Genomic DNA, 18,368 nt, shown 5'->3' on the forward strand with positions numbered 1-18,368 from the left:
AGGACTATAAACCATGTAAGAAGGTTTAAGTGGCATGTACAGGGTTAGCAGTTTAGGGGAAAATATCAGACAAAGCTTTCTTTCAAGAAAAGTCATTTGTTTTTGAAAAATTAAATTGAAAAACTCAAAACAATTATAATGTACATGATCTCACGCTTGTTATTTGAACTTATGAATCATTGTTAGAGTTCACCGTTTATGCCATTATTTTTATTACAGGATTTTTATTTGTATAACTGATAACTGTGGGCAATATTGAGTTGGTGATGAACAGGGAAGCCTGATGGGCTGCAGTCTATGGAGTCCCAGAGTCAGACACAACTGAGCAACTGAACTGACTGACTGTGGGCAATATGGAGGACTTCTGATAAATCTGGTTCAATAACTGTATCTACCTGTATATCTATCTCAATGACTATATCTTAGAAGAAATACGAGTTCATTCTCAGTACTTGAGAAAGTAGTATCACACATATGCCCACACTTAAACTCTACTGGAGCCATAATAAGAAGTAACATTCTGTCAGCATTTGGTAAGAAATCTAAAGAAAACAACTACCATGATCTCCCCTTCCTTCTAAACTCACTGCCTAATTTTTAAAATTCTCCAACTCGGAGCCCTGTTTCCCTCAGTCCTTACTTAATTATACATGTTTATAAACAGTAAATAGCTTGATGTTATAACAAAGATTTATAAGACCTTGAACAGTGTTTTACAGGTTTTAAAAGATCAGTGGGGTGGGGGTAGGAAACAGGACTTGGAGAAGAAAGAGTACCGGTAAAGTTATTTTACTAGTTTTTTTACAGTAAAATAGCGATCATGAGCACGGAACACAAAAATTAAAGGGTTTCTAAAATGGAAGAAAGTATTTAGGTTAAAGTGGGTAGAAATGGAGTCTTTAAGGTTTGGAATGCTAAAGAGGATGACTATGCTAGGTGTGAAATCATTTACTCTGACATTATTAATGGTAAGTTAAATCATTCCTTTTCTGGCTTCTTTCCAAGGCAATTAGGCCTGGAAATGTAAGGATGGGCCAGATGACTTCTTGAAATGCTTCCTTTGATTTATAACTATCAAGATGAGTATATGGGGGCATGAATACACATGTACTTAATTTGAGAAATAGCAGTGCTCCTGATACATGTGGCATAACAATGTATACTCCCTGAAGAAGCCAATGGAAAAATCTCTTTACTACAGACAAAAACGTGCAATCGAAATTCAGAGCAGTTTCTCAAGACTACTTTTACTCTTCACAATGAAAATCTATGAAGGAATTTTAGTGAAATTTCTATAATAAAATAGCAAAATTTTCTAAGTACATTTTTCCTTCTTAGAAAAAACAAAGTCCAGTATGTCAAATAAGGTGATGCAAATTAGTATCATTATAAACAATCCAAGAATGAACTTAGCTAACAGGAACAGGAAATGACCCAATAAGTCTTTAATTTAGGCGGTTACTAGTTAAACAGAGCAGAATATTTACATTTCTAAATAGTTTTGACTCTAGAAGATAGTTTTATGCAGTTCTGATATTTCCTTTAAAGTAACAAACATTAAGTTATCTAGCAAAAAACCAAATCATGGGTTCGTATTTGGAAAATTTTAGCTTCATCCTTGGATATTTATTCTTAGTAGCTTTTATTGCTGCTATTCACTTTTCACCTTACTTATACAGTAGGAAATCAGTTTGAGGCAAACCAACATTATTTCTCTGAGCAACTTAAACTTAGAAAATCCTGAATATTAAGGTAATGAGAGGGAAATGGTAACCCACTCCACTATTCTTGCCTGGAAAATCCCATGGACAGAGGAGCCTGGCAGGCTACAGTCCATGGTGTCGCAAAGGGTCAGACACGACTGAACAACTTCACTCTCTTTCTTTCTAAGTTAAAGAGAATGGGTGGCATATTCTTTATGTAAATACAAAGAAATTTCCCTGTGATTTTCAACAAAACACAATTTAATGTTAAAAAATATTGCTGAACTATTTTATAAAGCATGTCTTTTAACTATAACTAAAATTAATAATAATAATAATAAACACTTGTCACAAAGAATTTATTCACTAAAAGTATACCTGTCTTGAAATTATTATAGCTATATAAGATAATCCTGTTTAATAAGATTTTCAAGTTAAAATTCTAAAAAAACCCTTAAACTTTTTGATGTAATACTTATCTCTTGGTTAAAGTTCAGGGTACAGAAGAGAAATCTATACAGTATTCTATTGTACACGATAATGTAGGTTACTTTTCCAATTCCAAACCAGTATTCTAGCACCAACAGAATCTCTTGTTTAGGTGATTAACTTTTTTCTTGTGTTTAAATAATATACATTGTTTATTAAATTTGATTGTAATATAGTCCACAGCTTTTCAGTAATATCTCTCATTTTTCCTACCATCAATAATTTTCTCATTTTATACCTGTTCTGCCAAATGCACTAAACTGGGACTCATGACTCAAGTTCAAACTATATCTCAAGACAACTTCAGTTCCAAACAACACTTTGAAGAGTAGGTACCTAAGGGAAGGCCTATTGTTTCTGAGAACTAAGCCGTCCATCCTCAAGGAAACTTGAGATCATAAAAAACTCATTGAGTTCTCTGGATTTAATCCAGCTATTCTAATTCTGTCCTGTTTTTGTGACTGAATTCCCAATTATTTACCTTGTATTTAAATAATATGTAGCTCTCTTTCCCTAGTATTTCTTGCTGCCTAATTGTATGTGTCTGCATACTTTTCCAGGAGTTAACTTTCAGAATTGATCCTTAAATTTGGCATGTCTTTGTAAATGTCACTTAGGTGGGATGGTTTTTTTTTTTGTTTTGGTATGTGCTTTACTAATAAAATGTGGATTGATATCTATCATTTTATCATGTGTTGTGTGTTGCTCTTTGTCCTGCTCTTAATATTCCCCTTGCTTCCTTTCTACTTCAACTCCCCAAATCTTATTCTTTTCTGTTGACTGGGACATATAGTTACATCTTCCATATAAACAATGTAAGGAACTTTGGAAGATATTCCAGTTAGGAACCTCATGACTCATAAGGCTGTATAGAATTGTAATTGTATTTTGTTTTATAATCTTATAAATCTAATATCATTAATATTATCTTATACAGCTAAAGCATAATTTTTATTTTGAATTTTGTTTACTCCACATTGCTTTTTGTGTTTTCAACTTTTGTGTTCATTTTACTAATTTCGCCTATATAATCTAAAGAAATTCCTCAGCAAGTTTCTTCTAATGGTTGTGCCATCTCAGTTTTGAGTTTTTCTTTTAGGGAGTTCCCTGAGGGTTCAATAGTTAGGACTGGGTGCTTTCACTGCAAATGGCCCAGGTTCAGTCCCTGTTTGGGAACAAAGAGCCCACAAGCCACACAACAGAAACAAACAAACAGAAAACAAACAAACAAAAACAAAGACTATTTTTAATGTGTTCTCTTTGCATAATGGTTTCTTTAGGTATTTGACTTTAGATTGCCAATTGTTTTTCTTAGTTGTTTGAGGATATAATTCTGATTTCCATTGTGGCAGCTGAAAATACCAAGTGTCAGTTTAATTTTTATTTGTCTTTTGCTGTGGGGCTGGGCATAGTGTGTTTTTTTCCTTCTGGCTTCTTTTAAGATATTCCCTTTCTCTTCAGCCATCTGAAGTTTCATTATAATGAGCCTATTTCCTTTTATCCTTCTTAATGAGTTTTTGATTCCCTAAATCTAATTATTTTTATTTTGGGACAGTTTTTTTGATATCTCATCTAATAGCTCTTTGAATTTCATCTCTCAACTATACTCTGTTTTCTCTTTCTGAAATTCTTCATTATCTTTTCTCATGGTTAACCTCTTTTTAGTTCTCTTTCTGCATTATAGGAAAATTTTTCAGGATGAATTTTCTCATTCACAAGTTCTCACTTCAGCTGTTTTCCATATATTGTTTAGTTTATGAAGTACTTTTTAATTGTTATTTTTTTTTTCTTTTCTGGAAAGTCTATTTGGTTTTTTAAAAAATATTTGGGGTCTTTTTTTATAGTCTTTTGTTCCTTTCATTTTAAATATCTTCTTTTAAATTTTAAATCAACTAAATAATTCTTATTTAAGTTGAAGTGTCACCTAGTATACATGTTAAAATCTGCAGTCTCATTGTTCCTGTTTGTTATTATTTCTTACTCTCACGCTGGCTTGTTTTATTGTTTACTTTATAGCTTCTACTGTGAGCTTACTTTCCATGGCATTTATCCTGGGGTAAAACATGGAGCTCTAGGCTGAAGATTATTTCTTCCAGAGAGGAGTTTCCTCCTGCCAGGCATCTGGGACACTACCAATTTGGAACTATTTTAAATTCAATTATGGTTTGTGATTAGAAATTCTTAGGGGAGATTCCCCCCCGCCCCACCCCTACCTATCAAGAGCCAAAGCTGAGACAGTCTTTCATAATATTTCCTTTTGGGTCATGGAATTATATTAAAACATTCATCCAACTTCTCTTCTCACACAGGTCCTAGACATTTTATTTTTTTCCATTCTGCACTTATGTGAACTTTTAAAATGGAAAGCTGTAGACAAGGAATGGCAGCTCTCTTAAAGGCAACTGTTGGCTTTAGTCCTTGATGATGAGGCCAACTCACCATTATGGCCAAGTCATGTTTTCTAGCAAATTTGTTCTCTGAGAATTCCCCTCCCTCTATTGCTAGTTCAGCTATAAATTCAAGGTACATTAATAAATACTGTACAGGCATATTTAAGTTTCCAGTTTTGAATGGATTTCCTAAGTTATCTAGAATATCATGTTTTCAGAAATATATGTGTCTAAACTAATTCTATATATTTAATGTGGACTGATAAATGAGCCTATTTCTACAAAGTGCATGTATACCTTGCATTTTATGAGTCTAATTGTATACTGTACTGAGTTGACTTTTGAAGGTCCCTTGGACTGCAAGGAGATCAAACCAGTCAATCCTAAAGGAAATCAACCCTGACTAGTCACTGGAAAGACTGATGCTGAAGCTCAAGCTCCAATACTTTGGCCATCTGATGTGAAGAGTCAACTCATTGGAAAAGATCCTGATGTTGGGAAAGATCGATGGCATAAGGAGAAGGGAATGGCAGAGAATGAGATGGTCAGGCAACATCATCAACTCAATGGACATGAATTTGAGCAAACTCTGGGAGATAGTGAAGGGCAGGGGAGTCTGGTGTGCTGCAGTCCAGGGGGTCACAAAGAGTCATGTATGACTTTATAATGCAAAGAGGAGACACAGAGAACACACACAAGGAACATTCCATGTGATAAACAGAAGCAGAGATTGGAGCAATGCATTTTACATGCCAAGGAACCCTAAGGATTGCAGAGAACAGTCAGAAGCTAGGAGACAAGTGTTGGATACATTCTCTCTCAGAATCTACAAAAACTAACTTTGAGAACACCTTGATTTCAGACTTATAGCCTCCAGAACTGTGAGATAATAAATCTCTGTTGTTTTAAGACGCCCAGTTTCTGGTAATGTGTTACAATAAGCCCTAGGAAAGAAATAGATATTAACCATGAGACACACCTCCCCCCACCTGATGTTTCGCTAATGTATTTCTTCTAAGTTTTATTTGTATCTGTGGATATGCATCAATAGTCACTCTGTATTCAGAGAGTCTATGTTATGCCTACAAGCCTAAGCATTATTGCAGAAACTTTATTTTCATGATTTAGTAGAGAGTAAAATCATATTAAGTTCATAATGTAGTGTCTAAAGAGAGAGTGAAAATCACTTCATCATCTTGACATATTAATCGCTAGTTATATAAACAGACTCCAAGCAGTTAAAATCAGAACTCTGGTAATAACCTTTAAAAAAAAACAAATATTCTATAGTATATTAGTAATAGAAGATTCCCAGATGGAAACTGTCAGGATAAGTTCTGAAATTCTTTAATGCTATCAAATCTATGACACATAGACAAGAATAGGTGATAACAGATATACATGTTCTATTGGTTTCTTGCTTGAGGAAATATTAAGATATATTGTTGCTCAAGGTAAGTATTGACCTTAGAATTTGGACACTCAATATTTTCCTTGTCCATCAACACATTTTGAGAGTCCCTTCAGCATTCAATATTTTCTTAGTGTTAAATGAAATGACAAGAGTAAAAGTAGTTTATCTTTGTGCTCCCTCTAGCAGATTTTATATGAGATTTATTTGAAACTAGAAACAACTTACATCAATAGAACTTCTGAAAACACTCGCCTATTGCTAGAGGGGTGTGTGTGTGCACGTGTGTGTGCCTGCATTAGCAGAAGAAAATAGAAAAAACTTTAATGTGGATTTTCAGTTCAGTTCAGTCGCTCAGTCATGTCCGACTATTTCTGACCCCATGAATTGCAGCACGCCAGGCCTCCCTGTCCATCACCATCTCCTGGAGTTCACTCAAATTCATGTCCATTGAGTCGGTGATGCCATCCAGCCGTCTCATCCTCTGTCATCCCCTTTTCCTCCTGCCCCCAATCCCTCCCAGCATCAGAGTCTTTTCTAATGAGTCAACTCTTCACATGAGGTGGCCAAAGTACTGGAGTTTCAGCTTTAGCATCAGTTCTTCCAAAGAACACCCAGGACTGATCTCCTTTAGAATGGACTGGTTGGACCTCCTTGCAGTCCAAGGGACTCTCAAGAGTCTTCTCCAACACCACAGTTCAAAAGCATCAATTCTTTGGTGCTCAGCTTTATTCACAGTCCAACTCTCACATCCATACATGGCCACTGGAGAAACCATAGCCTTGACTAGACGGACCTTTGTTGGCAAAGTAATGTCTCTGCTTTTGAATATGCTATCTATGTTGGTCATAACTTTTCTTCTAAGGAGTAAGCATCTTTTAATTGCAGATGGTGGCTGCAATCATCATCTGCAGTGATTTTGGAGCCCAAAAAAATAAAGTCTGACACTGTTTCTACTTTGTCCCCATCTATTTCCCATGAAGTGATGGGACCAGATGCCATCATCTTAGTTTTCTGAATGCTGAGCTTTAAGCCAACTTTTTCAGTCTCCTCTTTTACTTTCATCAAGAGGCTTTTTAGTTCTTCTTCACTTTCTTCCATAAAGGTGGTGTCATATGCATACCTGAGGTTATTGATATTCTCCCAGCAATCTTGATTCCAGCTTGTGCTTCTTCCAGCCCAGCGTTTCTCATGATGTACTCTGAATAGAAGTTAAATAAGCAGGGTGACAATATCCAGCCTTGACGTACTCCTTTTCCTATTTGGAACTAGTCTGTTGTTCCATGTCCAGTTCTAACTGTTGCTTCCTGACCTGCATACAAATTTCTCAAGAGGCAGGTCAAGTGGTCTGGTATTCCCATCTCTTTCAGAATTTTCCACAGTTTATTGTGATCCACACAGTCAAAAGCTTTGGCATAGTCAATAAAGCAGAAATAGATATTTTTCTGGAACTCTCTTGCTTTTTCCATGATCCAGCAGATGTTGGCAATTTGATCTCTGGTTCCTCTGCCTTTTCTAAAACCAGCTTGAACATCTGGAAGTTCATGGTTCACATATTGCTGAAGCCTGGCTTGGAGAATTTTGAGCATTGCTTTACTACTGTGTGAGATGAGTACAATTGTGCGGTAGTTTGAGCATTCTTTGGCATTGCCTTTCTTCGGGATTGGAATGAAAACTGACCTTTTGCAGTCCTGTGGCCACTGCTGAGTTTTCCAAATTTGCTGGCATATCGAGTGCAGCACTTTCACAGCATCATCTTTCAGGATTTGAAATAGCTCAACTGGAATGCCATCACCTCCACTAGCTTTGTTCGTAGTGATGCTTTCTAAGGCCCACTTGACTTCACATTCCAGGATGTCTGGCTCTAGGTCAGTGATCACACCATTGTGATTATCTGGGTCATGAAGATCTTTTTTGTACAGTTCTTCTGTGTATTCTTGCCACCTCTTCTGAATATCTTCTGCTTCTGTTAGGTCCATACCATTTCTGTCATTTATCGAGCCCATCTTTGCATGAAATGTTCCTTTAGTATCTCTGATTTTCTTGAAGAGATCTCTAGTCTTTCCCATTCTGTTGTTTTCCTCTATTTCTTTGCATTGTTCACTGAAGAAGGCTTTCTTATCTCTTCTTGCTATTCTTTGGAACTCTGCATTCAGAGGCTTATATCTTTCCTTTTCTCCTTTGCTTTTCACTTCTCTTCTTTTCACAGCTATTTGTAAGGCCTCCCCAGACTGCCATTTTGCTTTTTTGCATTTATTTTCCATGGAGATGGTCTTGATCCCTGTTTTCTGTACAATGTCATGAACCTCAGTCCATAGTTCATCAGGCACTCTATCTAACAGATCTAGTCTCTTAAATCTATTTCTCACTTCCACTGGACTTTACTGAGTTGTAAACAAGAGAGCTGGGGAAGAATCCTGTAGATGTGATGTTAAGAATCATTTTCAGAGATTATTTTCTTATATTGATGTCAACTTCTTTTCAGTCATTGTCAAAGTAACTGTCTTGGCTATGTGAAAAAACAATATCTTTAACTGTGTTCTATATTTTACCTTGCATTGGTAATATATATTGAGTATATGTGCACACACACATCCAATTCCATATATAAAATACATAAACATGATAAAAACAGATAGCTAATATATCTTAAAATAGAAAGCAAGTTTCAATCCTTGGTGTGAGCCAACCTGAGTTATCTACTTACACTCTCAGTAGATATATACACTCAGTAGATACATACATTGACTCTGAAAGACTTTAGGCTAAGTTGCAATATTCAGTTCTGTTGGAGATGGGTCTCTATTCTCCTTCCTCCACATAATGCTGTTAAACGAGTTTAACCACTTATTACAAAAGCAATCTCCCTATCATAATGGTCGATCCATGATATCCACCTGACCGTGGCAGTATACAACCACAGTCTGTGACCATCCTCAGCTTCCTGAATGCTTGCTCCTGCCATCCCCTCATCTGGTAACACTCTTCTCCTGGCTTCATCCTAAGAGTCATCAGCTTTGCACCTGCTCTCCAGCAGCTGAAAGCTCTCAGTGAAGCCACACACCTGGACTGACTCATCACTTTAAACAAAATACCGCAAAACCTCAGCTGAGTCTCAAAATGTTTTAAAATTATATTACATTTTCACAATGTGTTTAGATAATCGATATTACTTTTCTCCTGGTGTTTGAAAGTCTCTACTGAAAAGAAAAAAAAAATACTATGAAGCTTCAATTTCAAGATTATCAAAAGCCCGAATTGGGAAATTTTAGCCAGAAGTTAAAATGAATAATAGAAAATATAGAGATGCAGCTTCTTGTAAAAGGGGGTTTGTGGCCTATGGTTTATAATTTTTATAGAATTAAATGACTTCCCTTTGAGGAAAACTGCCTGATAATTCTTTCTTGTTCTTAATCTTACATGATAACCACATTTTATTCTTTCTTTAGAAACATTGTTTTGAATTTTATCCACATTTTCTACTCAAAATCTACATAATTTAAGGTTAAAGTTTCCATCCGAATACAAAGAATGAACATGTGCATGTATTTGCATGTGCTCATTCTTGGAGCAAATAAATGTAAAAGCATTAATATATTTTCCCTCTTGGTGTTGATTTTCATTCCCAAAGAATTCTCTTGTATTCTGTAGTGCATGATCCCTGAAACAAATTACATGGTATATAATGATGTATTTTCCAGTGAGTGAGCTCTTTACATCAGGTGGCCAAAGTATTGGAGCTTCAGCTTCAGCATCAGTCCTTCCAATGACTATTCAGTGTTGATTTTGCTTTAGGATTGACCAGTTTGTGAAATACCCTGGTGCTGGGAAAGATTGAAGGCAGTAGGAGAAGGGGATGATAGAGGATGAGATGGTTGGATGGCATCACCGACTTAATGGACATGAGTTTGAGGAAACTCCAGGAGATAGAGAAGGACAGGGAAGCCAAGCATGCTGCAGTCTATGTGGTCACAAAGTCAGACATGACTGAGTAGTTGAACAATAATGATGTCATTTACCCTATCCATTAGCTTACATGGCACCTAAATTTCTCCCTAAAATGATTGGGTATTAAGTGTATATTAAGCACCAGACTCATAAATTAATGAATGTTCAAGTGCTGCTGCTGCTGCTAAGTCACGTCAGTTGTGTCTGAATATGTGGGACCCATAGATGGTAGCCCACCAGGCTCCTCCGTCCCTAGGATTCTCCAGGCAAGAATACTGGAGTGGGTTGTCATTTCCTTCTCCAGTGCATGAAAGTGAAAAGTGAAAGTGAAGTTGCTCAATCGTGTCCGACTCCTCACGACCCCATGGACTGTAGCCTACCAGGCTCTTCCATCCATGGGATTTCCCAGGCAAGAGTACTGGAGTGGGTTGCCATTGCCTTCTCCCAATGTTCAGATGACATTGTTATAACATTTTAAATTATATAATGATATATAAATGATAGAATAAGAATTTTAAAAATATCCCTTGATGATGCACATAAACAGCAGCAGGGTAGATTCTAGAGTTCTCTTTCAAAGTGATTCCACGAAGTGAAAATTCAGTACTCAGAGTTTACTGTTCACTTCATCTCTGATATTCAAAATTACTCAAATTCTGGAGTGTAAATTTGAAATTGAGCGTGCATAGATGTTAAATAGTGTCAGTCATGTCCGACTCGGGAACCCTATGGATTGTAGCCCACCAGATTCCTCTGTCCATGGGATTCTCCAGGCAAGAACACTGGAGTGAGTTGCCACGCCCTCCTCCAGGGGATCTTCCAGACCCAGGGATTGAATGGGTCTCGTATGTCTCCTGCATTGGCAGGCAGGTTCTTTACTACTAGCACCAACTGGGAAGCTCATTTAAAACTGAGAGATTTGCATAATTAAAGAATGTGCATAGAAAGTGAGATGTATTAATATTTAGTTGTATAATTTAAAGTTCACACCATTCTTATATACAAAAAAATCACTGTATGGTTGATGTGTGTTTGCTTGGTTGTTCAGTCATGTCCTACTCTTTGTGACCCCGTGGACTGTAGCCTGCCAGGCTGCTCTTGTCCACGGAGAGTCTCCAGGCAAGAATTCTGGAGTGGGTTGCCTTGCTCTCTTCCAGGGGATCTTCCCAACCAAAGAATATCCCAGGGATCGAACCCAGGTCTTCCATATTGCAGGTGGATTCTTTACCGTCTGAGCTACCAGGGAAGCCCAAGATACTGGAGTAAGTAGCCTATCCCTTCTACAGGGGATCTTCCCAACCCAAGAGTCAAACCAGGGTCTCTTGCATTGCAGGCAGATTCCTTATGAGCTAAGCTACCAGGGAAACCCTTATGGTTTGTACTCACCTTTAATCATTCACCTTTCTCTTGGCTACTACACTTCAGAGTTCACTGGAATTTCTAACCATCATCTCAAGACTCAGCAGTGAGACTAGGTAGAACAGACTCCAATCCAAAATAGGGTTAAACCAATTAATTTATACTCTTTGCTTACCTAAAGATGATGTGATGAAAAATATATAATCAATCAAAGACTGTGAAATGGGATATCTTTCTGAAATTTCTAACGAAAATAAGCTTACAATTTCTTTCAGATTAGGTGGTGCAAAGGTGTAAGATTTGAAGCTGCTGCTATTAATGTAATGCCACAGGCTAGTACAGAGAATTAATGCAAATATAGAGGTAGAGCCATGATAGAGCAACCAGGTATAATTACATTCTTATAACTGATTCATCATTAGAAGAGATTTAAACACTCTTAGAACTATTTCTCCTGAATTTTCAGCTTATATGAAACAGTATTCATATCAATAATAATAATAAATTAATAATAATTTACATTATTTTAAGTAGCCACATTGAATTTTATTGTTATTTGCAATTGAAAATTATTTCAGTGACATCTTCAATTTTTCTTTCATTTGCATCCATTTGCTCCATTTGAACATCTTTTATGAGCGAATAAATGTTTCTTCTCTTGTCAAACAACAAACCCTCCAACTGTTCTCTGAACTGTATCTCTACTAATTTCTCAAGAAGTTATTACCTCACAGTTACAATATTAGTTTCTTTTTCCCCTTTCTATAATTGCTGTCACTAAAACCTTCCAGTATCTCTTGTTTAAAGAATAATCACTTAAAAGAAAATCTTCCTTGTCTTTACAGCATCTTGCAAATGCTCTGCTTGAATTTAATTGCTGTGCTTGAGTTTTCGCAAAGAGTGGAGATATTGTCTGCACTGTTATTCATTTCTCTTTTTGGAACACTCCAATCTGGCTCTCATCATTATCACTTTACTTCTAAGCACCTTTTCCAAATTAACACAAATAATTTTCCTCTCTTTCCTCAATCCTCTTTCAGCATAAAGTACCATATACACTTTTTCTTACAAGTGTCTCCTTGTATTTTGTTATGACATCTCTACATTTTAACATGTTTCTAAGATTCAACTCTCCTCCCCTTTCCCTTGCCTTCCTTTTTACTATTTCTTCTATCTATTCCCTTTCTTTTCGTTAACACAGTGTTTATTTATTTATTTGGTTGGGTCAGGTCTTACCTGTGGTACATGGGCTCAGTAGTTGAAGCTTGTGGGCTTAGTTGCCCGAGGACGTATGGGATCTTAGTTCCCGGACCAGAGATCAAACCTGCACCCCCTGTATTGTAAAGTGGATTTTTAATCACTGGACCAGTCCCTAACATGATGTTTTTAGGCAACTTATTTAATTCTAAGTTTTCAAAAGATGACCACCCTGATGATCTCAAAATGTATATCTCAATCTAAGACTTGATCGTTGACCTCCAAGTTCTTAAGTCTGTCTGCTTAAAATTAATTTCAACAATACATATTATTAAGCATCTATTAAATGCCAGGTGCTTTTTTTTTGGTGCTTGGGACACTTCACATAAATGAATATAGCAGGCTCAGCAATTTTTCCTGTAAAGGGCTGTATAGAAAATATTTTAGGCTTTGCAGACCATATGCTCCCTACTGAAATTCTGCTATTGTAGCACAGAAACAGTCAGAGACAATATGTAAGTGAATGAGAGTGTCTGTGTTCTAATAAAACTTTAGTTATGAGACCGGGTAGTAGACCATATTTGTGAACTGACTTTGGTCTATAAATCTCTTATAGAATTACCCATGGATATCTCAAATGGCTCATATCTAAGACAGAATGCTTGATTTTCCATGCCATAGCTTTTTCTTCCGTCGTTACAAATTCAATGAAGCATAACATTTTTAATTCATTTACTCAAGCCAAAAGAAAAAAAAAAGAATTAGGGTTAGTATTTATATCTCTCTTTTCATTATCAACATTCAATTTCTCAACAAATCACACAAATTATATTTCCAAAATACACTTCACATCCATTCATTTCTTTACATCTTCACATCTCCAAAAGAAAGTAAAAACATTGGTCGCTTAGTTGTGTCTGACTTTTTCCAGCCCCATGGACTGAAGCCCTCCAGGCAAGAATACTGGAGTGGGTATCCATTCCCTTCTCCAGGGGATGTTTCAAACCCAGGGATCAAAAGTGCGTTGCCTGCATTGCAGGCAGATTCTTTACTGTCTGAGCCACCAGAAAAGCCCCCTACATCTCCAGATTATTATTTTCACTGTATTCTTGTAAGCAGTGCCTTACTTTATTCCCTTCATCTTTCTTTCCCTATCCATTCTCCACACAGAAGTATCCTGACATTTTAAGAATATAAGACAAATCATGTTATTCTTCTACTTCAAACTATTCAGTAAATTCTCTTTGCTCTTTGAAATAATTTCACATGTGTATGATCCAACTCTACTGGAATCCTCTACGTTTCCTGCATACATCAAGGTCTTTCCTGTCTAGTGGAGTCTGCATTCACTATTTGTACACCTGGGATATTCTTCCTCCAGTTCTTTGCATAACTGACTCCTTGGCTGTCTTTGTTAAAGTATTTCCAACTCTTATCTCCTCTATCAATTTCTATATCATTGTTTATTTATTATCTAGCATTTATCACAGCCTAATTATTTATGAGTTTATCATCTTTTACTTCCTCTGATATTTATGATCCTCAAGTACAGGGTTTATCATAGAATCCCTATGATCACCATGAGCAATGACTAAGAGTCAGTTAATGCTTAAAAATAGAGTGAATAAATGAATCTATTTTTATTAAATACATTACAAAGAAAAATAATATACTAATAAAAACAAAACCTTTCGTTTCATGTTTTCTGAATTTTACATTTATTTAAAATGAAAAATTAGTTTATTCATTAGTTATTTGACTTGTTCACTCAATAAATATTACCCTGCACATCTCAGCCTCAGTACTATCGACATTTTGGGCTGGATAGTTCCTTATTACAGAGGCTGCCCAGTGAGTTGTAGGATGCATGGCAGCATCCTTTATCTTTATCTCTGAGGTACTAAGAGCACCCACTCTTTTCCTCCTCCCTAGTTGTGACAACCAGAAATGTCTCTAAACATTGCCAAGTGTGTCCTGGGAGGGAAAAACCACATCCTCCCAATTGAGAACCTTGATAATGAAACATCTGTTGTAGCCTACATATTTTGTTGTTGGTGGTGGTGGTTTAGTTGCTAAGTCATGTCTGACTGTTGCGACCCCATGGACTCTAGCCCCACCAGGCTCCTCTGTCCATGGGATTCTCCAGGCAAGAATACTGGAGTGGGTTGCCATTTTAGATGCTGGAATAAATGGGAAGCTGTCTTCCTGTCCTCAGAAAACTAAAACCTAGTAGGAAAGAGAGATATTGACCTAGTATTTTAAATAAGCACTATTGAGTATAGGGTAGAATTAAAGTATGCAACAGGGAAATCTAACCTAAACTGGGGAGTGGGGAAATTTTCCCTTCAAGAAGTGATTGTAAGCTGAAATATCAGTGTTCTAAGTGAAATAACTGTAGAAGAAAAGAGTACTCCCGACAGAGGAAGAATCATGTAAAAGAACAAAGTATGGCCCATTTAAGAAGTAAAAACAAAATGCCAGTCTATCTCAAGTATAGAGCACAATCCATCACATGAAGCCTGGAGAGGTCGGCAGGTGCCATGTCTTATTTACACAGGTGCATTCCATTAAGGATTTGGTGCTTTATTCTACAAAAGCTATAAATGGTTAGACACATACATGATCAGACATGAATCCTAAGGTCTTGCCCTGGATTTTCTGAATAAAATGGATGAATAGGAGAAAGAGGACCTATAAAGTGAGTAGAGAAAGCATGATGTAGTGTATAAATGCCAGCAATGATGAAATGAGTAGGAAAAGACAGACGTGGGTGGAAATGAAAAAAAAAATCGAGTGTGAATCAACTCGGCTTATGGATTACATAGATTTCAGGGGCCAAGGATGGAAGAACCATGATGTAAGCCATTGAGCAGATGGTGGTATTTTGCTATTATTGATGCTAGGTCCACACACCCAAACTAATACAGAATTTCAGAAAATATAAATCTACTTTTGAATGCAAAGAAACTCTTCATATCAACAATTCATAACATTAAACATGCTGTTCTTTTGATTTATTTTCATTGTGATGTCAGTCTTTTATTCATTATCTCTTAACAGCCTAATAATCTCTACACATTTGGTGATTAAAATTGTGGTTTACATACTTTTTATGATATCTATTGGTCAGGAATCTAGGCATGACTTAGTTGGGTCCTCTAATTTAGGATCTCTCACAGGGTTAGAGACAAAATATCAGACAGGGCTGGGGGCTTTTCTAAAGGCTTGAATGTGAAAGGATCTGCTTCTAGGCTCGCTTGGTGGTTCCTGAAAAAAATCAGCTCCTTGTGGGCTGTTGAATTGAGGTCCTTGGTTTTTTTTTTTTTTTTTTAAGGACATTGACTATAGTTTTTGCTCACTTCCTGGCACATAGGCCTTTCTACATCTAACTTCACCAAAGCCAACAAGAGACAGAATCTGCTAACAAGACAAAAGACATAATCTTTTGTAGCCTAATCATGGAAACAGTTTTCAGCATCTCCAAATTCTCTTGGTTGGAATAAATTACTCAAGGGAAGAGGGTATACAAGGTCATGAAGACTAGGAGGTTGGACCCTTTTTGTGCTAGCTTGGGAGTCTATCTACCATAATTTATATATTATTTCAAACATTCAGATTAAAATAAAATAAATACAATATGAAAAGGCAGGATTGTAGATGTATTAAGAGTCTAAAATAAATGTTTTACTTAAAATTAGTTCTTCCTAGGAATAAATTTTCACAAATCTTGGAAGCTACTATGTAGCATGGACAAGAAATATGTTTTCCAAGAACACACAAGTTGAATGGGAATAGTAAATTGAGAAAATATTTTCTTTAATTATATAGATATTTATAGTATAGGATAGGAGTAGACAGAGTGTGTGGAGAAGAACCCTAATGTTATTAATAAGTGTCAGGATTATAAACTTAAAAGCATAAATTGTTTCAATTTTCTTTTAAAATGTCACATTATTTCTTTCAAGAAACATCTGATCTTGTCAATCAAAACTAGGCTACAGGTCCTAATGTCTTTGTAAAAGTTTGGACACTCAGCAAAACATTTTATTTTTTTTCTCTTGAGTATCTTATTTTATTTAACTTCCTGCATATTGTTTGGAATTGATCTTGACAGACTTTAATCAGGTTGATGAAACTCTGTAGACTGTCAAGCATAAAATATAATGTTTGTTCTACCCATCTTAGAGGGCTCTTAAAATGAACATAACTCATCTGTGGCAGTGGGCAACAAATGTTTAAGAATATCTTTTTTTTTTTCTCTACACTATCCTCAGTAGCTAGGAGGTTGCCAGAGAATGAAAACTTCCAGATCTTTTACTCACCTTAACATGACATCCTAAAATGGTGATATTTTCAAGTTATTAATATTGAACATGTAGGATTTGAATTTTTTTATTAATATTTCCATTTTATTTCAAACTGATGTGGGAGCTCTAGATACTGTTTTATCATCCCCAAAACACCTTTTTAAGCTTTAAAAAATATAACTTAGTTCTATTTCATAATCCATTTTAGTTAGAATTTTCCACATAAGTAACTCAGGAAAGGGCTATTATTTTTAAATATCAGTTTCCATGTTTTGTATTATTCTGAATGTCAGGCCAGCACTGCCAATTGTATGATTTAATTATTTGATTCATGATGTCAGATACTTATTATAAATAAAGAACAGCACTTCCTTTCATCTATAGCAAATGTTATTCATAAGGAAATTGGCCATTTTGGAATTTAAAAAGGAGGGAAGTAAGATAATTTATTAAATTTCTTTTAACTTTGCTCATGTCCAATAATGAACAGTGCATACTATTAATATTGTCAGTTATAAGTTAATAAGACAGCAGTCTCAGGTTAATAGGATTGGAAAATTTTTAAGTTCCAAGGCCATCTCTCTCCATTTTCAGAAACAAAAATGTTAAAAATCAAACCATCTATTTAAAATTACTTTTTGCTATTGTTGATTCATGCATGCTACATTAATGTAATAAGGGCACCTAATTTTAAAAAAAGAGTCGGATTTCAGCATTTTAACTTGTCAAACTATAGGAAAAATAGACCAACATTAAATTTCTAAAGGTTCTTTGAAGGGAAGTTAGGAGGGATCTAGACTTCCACCACCAAAGAGAGAGGATGTGGAGGAAAGGGATTGTGGGAGAGAAGTGAAAATTCTAATTTTAGTGGAGCAAAAATGGAAACATTCCCAATGGTAAGACAGGGACAATGGTTTCTTCCTCGTAGCAGGATCTGAGCCCAGCAGACGAGAACAACTGTGGAATGGTAGGGACCTCAGAGCATAGTGGTCTTTGGTGTGCCTAGGAAGGCAGGGTGTACAGCACGGGGCTTCCTGTTATGGCAAGGATTCCCAATGGACAACAGAGCAATGAAGCTTTCCGCCACCTCGAGAGCATATGAACTTATATAGTAATTAATCAAACCAGGGGACATAGTTTTACTTGTATTAACATGGGAAAGAACTTCAAGATCTTTTTAGGAAGTGAGTAAAGAGAGGGAGAGCCAATGACAGAGGTTATTTATTTTTGTTTTGTTTTATAATTTTATCTGGTAAGAGGGATCTGGGATCTATGTTGACCATCATTTCATGCCAAATAGATGGGGAAACAATGGAAACAGTAACAGACTTTATTTTCTTGGACTCCAGAATCATTGCACATGGTAACAGCAGCCATGAAATTAAAAGATGCTTGCTCCTTGGAAGAAAAGCTATGACAAACCTAGACAGCCTATTAAAAAGCATAGACATTATTTGCTGACAAAGATCCATATAGTCAAAGCTACAGTTTTTCCAGTAGTCATGTATGGATGTGAGAGTTAGACCATAAAGAAGATTGAGAGCCAAAGAATTGATGCTTTTGA

This window comes from Bos indicus x Bos taurus, chromosome 5, assembly GCF_003369695.1.
Source record: "Bos indicus x Bos taurus breed Angus x Brahman F1 hybrid chromosome 5, Bos_hybrid_MaternalHap_v2.0, whole genome shotgun sequence".
Lineage (NCBI taxonomy): Eukaryota > Metazoa > Chordata > Mammalia > Artiodactyla > Bovidae > Bos > Bos indicus x Bos taurus.